This window comes from Ursus arctos, unplaced genomic scaffold (genome assembly GCF_023065955.2).
Source record: "Ursus arctos isolate Adak ecotype North America unplaced genomic scaffold, UrsArc2.0 scaffold_21, whole genome shotgun sequence".
Classification (NCBI taxonomy): domain Eukaryota; kingdom Metazoa; phylum Chordata; class Mammalia; order Carnivora; family Ursidae; genus Ursus; species Ursus arctos.
Window position 1 is genome coordinate 1,946,529 of NW_026622886.1, and position 6,000 is coordinate 1,952,528.

Genomic DNA, 6,000 nt, shown 5'->3' on the forward strand with positions numbered 1-6,000 from the left:
TCTCAGGGGGATGGAGTACTTTGGTCTGAATTTGATCGTGTGGCCTCCTTGCAGTAGAGAGGAGGACTCAAACCCACTGAAATCACATGTACTGAGAAGGATTTCTGAGGAATAGGTGTGGATTGTTTTCCAGAAGGTTTACTGGGCTGACAAAATACACCCACCTGATGTTATGTGTGCCACGTCCTGGCAACAGGGACACTGGTGATCGATCTGTTTCAGTCAGACTGAAACATCATCAGTCTCTTTCTTACACACAAGAAAACCTTTCCCTACTCCATCCCACCCCACCCCACCCAGTGGAGCTCTATTATGCCTCATTGACCAGAATTGGGCAACTGCCCCATTCCTAAACCAGCAACTTCCAGGAGACTGGGGGCATGACTGTAATGGGCTTAGAACAAACACTTCAGGGAGGGAATGGAGCCAACCATGAAGGTCACTTTACTCTTCTCCCTGGGAGGAGAACATATAGATTAAGAGATTTAAGCATCAATAACCTAAAATGCAAGGAGAAGAGAAGCAAAAGTATAAAATTTCTGTATGCTAACAAAGTACATTGCTATCAGTTTAAAATAGGATGTTATAACTATAAAATATTTATGTAAGCCTCATGGTAACCACAAAGGTAAAACCTGTAGTAGATACATAAAAGATTCTTATAAAGGAGTCAAAGCATACTGCCACCAAAAGTCATCAAATGACAAAGGAAGTTAGCAAAAGCGGAAGCAAGGAACAAAGGATCTATGGAACAGTCAGAAATAAGGAACAAGGGGTGCCGGGGTGGCTCAGTTGTTAAGCGTCTGTCTTCAGCTCAGGTCATGATCCCAGAGTCCTGGGATCAAGCCCCACATCAGGCTCCCTGCTCAGTGGGAAGCCTGATTCTCCCTCTCCCACTCCCCCTGCTTGTGTTCCTTCCTCGTTGTCTTTCTCTCTGTCAAATAAATAAATAAAATCTTAAAAAAAGAAAAAGAAGTAACAAAATGGCACTGTAAGTCCACACACTTATCAATAATTACCAGTAGTTTAAAAATTGTTATAATTAACAAAATTTTATACTTCTATAATTATATATTCTATATATAATTTTATACAATTCAATAATTCTATAGAGTATATTTATATAGATATATAGATATCTATATATTATATATATCATATCTATGTAGACATTATACAGATCTATAATTATAATTCTATAATTATCAAAATCATCTCATTTTTAAATGTAAGTGGATACAATTCTCCAAAAGACATAGAATGTCTGGATAAAAAAACAAGATCCAAAAGTAATTACAGGAGACCTCTGGTGGAGTGGGGAGGTTTTGGCAGGCGCGCTCTCATACCCTACCACCTTTGTGGTCAATTGCCGATGAACTTGACTTTGCATGTGGTTACTACTTTACTATCCCAGCTGGAGAAAGAAACACTTTCCTTATTCCTGCTCCCCAACACCCCCCCACACACACAACAGCTCAGCCAATGAGAAGCCACTATACTTTGAACTCCCAGTGTATTCCAATGGACTTTTGGTTTTCACAGTCTTCCCAGTTTATCCCTTTTCCCCATAGAAAGCGTTACTTCTCCTTTTGTTCTCCAGACTTGCCTACGGTTTTGCCACAGCTTGTTGGTCCCTGATTGCAACTCTCTTTTATTCCCCCCCCAAAAATATTTTTTGCTGGTAAAATAAGTGGCAGTTTCTATTTTAAGGTTAACACAATGACATGCTGCCTACAAGAGACTGACTTTGGGTTTAAGGATGCATAGGGTCGCCTGGGTAGATCAGTCAGTTAAGCATCCAACTCATGATCTCAGGTCTTGATCTCGGGGTTGTGAGTTCAAGCCCTGTATGAGGCTCCATGCTGGGTATGGAGCCTACTTAAAAAAAAAAAAAAAAAGGATGCAAGTAAAGTGAGAGTGAAGAGATGAGAAAAGACATTTCTAGGCAAATGGTAACCAGAAGAAAGCAGGGGTAGTTAATATTTATGTCAGACAAAATAGACTTTAAGTTAAAATGATCCCAAGAGACAAAGAATGTCAGTATAATGATAAATGGGTCAAATCATCAAGAAGATATAACAGTTGTAAATATTTATGCACCCAACATCAGAGAACCTAAATAAAGTAAAGCAAAGATTAATAGAGCAAAAAGAAGAAATAATCATGGGGCGCCTAGGTAGAGCAGTCGTTAAGCGTCTGCCTTCGGCTCAGGGCGTGATCCCGGCAATCTGGGATCGAGCCCCGCATCGGGCTCCTCCGCTGGGAGCCTGCTTCTTCCTCTCCCACTCCCCCTGCTTGTGTTCCCTCTCTCGCTGGCTGTCTCTCTGTCAAATAAATAAATAAAATCTTAAAAAAAAAAAAGGAAGAAGAAATAATCAGCAATACATTAATAGTTGGGGACTTTTATCCCCACTCTCAACAATATAGACCATCCAGAAAGAGAATCCATAGAGAAACAGCAGATTTGAACAACACTATGACCAAGTGGACCTAACAGAGATACATGATCATTCTGTCCAACAACAGCAGAACACACATTCTTCTCAAGTACATATGGAACATTTTCTGGGATAGTTCAAATGTTAGGTCACAAAACAAGTCTCAACAAAGCCAAGAAGATAGAAATTATATTAAGTTGTTCTTTTTTTTTAAAAGTAAGCTTTACACCCAACGTGGAGCTTGAACTTACAACCCCGAGATCAAGAGTCACATGCTCTACTGACTGAGCCAGCCAGGCGCCCCTAAGTATCTTTTTCTGACCACAATAGTATGAAATAGGAAATCAGTAACAGGAGGAAAGCTGAAAAATTCAAATAAAGCAGAAATTAAACAGCACACCCCTGAATAACCAATGGGCCAAAAAAGAAATCAGAAGGGAAATTAAAAGACATCTTAAGACCAGGAGGAAGGAAAGCACAACATACCACAACTTACGGGATGCAGTAAAAGCAGCCCTAAGAGAGAAGTGTCTGAGGATGTGGAGGAAAGGGGACCCTGGTGCACTGTTGAGAATGTAAATTGGTCCGAGCACAAGGGAAAATAACATGGAAGTCCTTTAGAAAATAAAAAATCGAACTACCACCTGTTCCAGCAATCTCACTTCTGGGTATATACCCAAGGGAAATAAAATCACTATCTCAAAGATGTCCTTGCACCCTCTTGTTTATTGCAACATTATTTACAATAGCCAAGACAGGGAAACAACCAAAGTGTCTGTCCACAGGTGAATGGGTGAAAATAATGTAGGAAATAAAGAAATTGGATAGTACAAAATGGAATATTATTCAGCCATAAAGAAGAAGGGAATCCTGCCATTTTTGAGAACATGGATGAAACATGAGGGCATTATGCTAAGGGAAAGAAGTCAGACAGAGAATGACAAATACTGTATGATCTCACTTCCACGTGGAATCTAAAAAAATCAGAACTCATAGAAACAAGAGAGTGCATTGGAGGTTTCAGAGGGCGGCAGGAGTTGGGGGAGGTACAGGGAATGGATGAAAGTGGTCAAAGGGTATCAACTTCCAGTTATAAGATGAGTAAATTCTGGGGGCGCCTGGCTGGCTCGGGCAGAGCAGTGGAACGTGTGACTCTTGGTCTTGGGGTCATAAGTTCAAGCCCCATGTTGGGTGTAGAGCTTACTTAAAATAATTTTTTTTGAAGAGATGAATAAATTCTGGGGGTAACATGGTGACTGTAGTTAACAATACTGTATTGTATACTTGAAAATTGCTGAGAGAGTAGATCTTAAAAGTTCTCACCATCCACCCCCCACACACACAAAAAGGTAACTGTGAGTTGATAGATGGATGTTCACTAACCCTATTGTGGTAATCATTTCACAATATACACATATATCAAATCATCACATCGTATGGCTTGAAGCCTTGAATTTACAAAATGTTATATGTCCATGACATCTCGATAAAGCCAATTTTTATAAAAATAAGAGATTTAAAAGACACACTTTTAAAAATGGACAAGACAAAACTCTAGTGTTTAGATTTACACATCTGAGTGATAAAACTTTAAAGAAACGGAAGGAAGTGATTTTTTTTTAAAGGAGGTGATTTTGATAGAAGTGAAGCTAGTGGTGACTTTGGAGGGAGTGAGGGAGCTGTGCTTGGAACAGGGCGTACGGAAGGGCCACTAAGGAGCCTGACCAAGCACCATTTCTTGACCTGGAAGGTGGTTTCCGGGGTATTTGCTTTATAATAGTTCATTGTGCTCAATGTTTGTTGTATGTGGGTTTCTGTATCTACATTTTATTTTATAATAGAAAAAGGTTATGAAAAAAAAAGTTAACGCTGTGCATCTGGTCAGGTTACCCACTCTCCTTAAAATCCTTCAGTGGCTCCCCATTGCCCACAAGACAAAGTCCAAGTTCCTAATCAAGGCTCACAAGGCTCTGCCAGATCCAGCCTGCCCTGGAGAGGGGAAGAGACTGCAGAAAACAGGTCATGCTAGCAGGGCAGGGGCTGCAGGAAGTGAGATGGGGTCTGGGGAAGCCAAAGGAGAGGCCAGACACCCAGAAGGCCAGGAACTAGTTGCATGAAGATTAGCAACATGGAAAGGTTCCTCTCTACCTCCTGGTGCTGTAGTGTCAGTGGGAGAAATGGGGGCAACTCTTTCCAAGGAGCAACAACCACTCTGTAACTCTCAGCATTCAGCGTGTGCTTCTTAGACTAGCTCTCTGGCTCTATATTTTCCCTGATCTTTCTTTTTTGTCATCTGGTCATATCTTTCCATTATATTCTACTGAGTCTTATAAGAAGCTTATAGTCCTGCAGAACAAGAGTAGGTAAAAAGTATACCTAAATTGCTTAATTTTAAAATAATGGCTTTGTTTTTCTCATCAAAAGTAACTCTGGGAGCCCCTGGGTGACAGAGTCCATTGAGCGACTGACTCTGTGTTTCCGCTCAGGTCATAGTCTTGGGGTTATGAGATCAAGCCCTGAGTAGGGCTCTGCACTGAGTGAGGAGTCTGCTGGAGTTTCTCTCTCCCACTGCCCTGTCCCCGGACCGCACGCATGCTCTCTGTCTCAAATAAATACATAAATAGATCTTTAAAGAAATAAAAAATAAAAATAATGGCAACTCTGCGTAGTTATCCTATGTGCCCTCTTCTCTAGTATACTATACTTCAACGAAAAAATTTGAACACAGTCTTATAGTTTATCATAGTAACCTCAGAAAATATAGAACATAAATGCAATTTAAAAATTATACTTTTTCGGGGCGCCTGGGTGGCACAGTGGTTAAGCGTCTGCCTTCGGCTCAGGGCGTGATCCCGGCGTTGTGGGATCGAGTCCCACATCAGGCTCCTCTGCTATGAGCCTGCTTCTTCCTCTCCCACTCCCCCTGCTTGTGTTCCCTCTCTCGCTGGCTGTCTCTATCTCTGTCAAATAAATAAATAAAATCTTTAAAAAAAATAAAAAAATAAAAAAATAAAATAAAAATTATACTTTTTCAAGAAAATAAAGTCTTTAGAACCAAACACAGAAGAACATCTTTATGACTTTGGAATAGGCAGATCTTTCACAAACAGGAAACAGAAAGTGTTAATCATAAATGAAAATAATTTATTAAATGTATTATATTAAAACTAAGAATCTCTGATTATCAAAAGACACTAGTAAGGGAGTAAAAAGACGACTCACAAAATGGGGTAGGACATCCTCAATACATATATTTGATAAAGGTCTCAAATTCAGAATTTTAGAAGAACTTGTATAAATCAATAAGGAAAAGATAGACAACCCAACAGAAAAATGGGCAAGAGACTTGAACAGACACTTCACAAAAGAAGCCCTCCAAATAAACATATGGAAAGACTTTTAACTTCATTACTCATCAGGAAAATGCAAATAGACTATAACATGCTATCCTTCCAACTTGACTGGATAAAATAAAATGGATTGAAAATATCAAGTTTAGAGGAAGATGTGAAGCAAGAGGAATTTTCACTGAATGTAAACAGCTACAATTACTTTAGAAAGC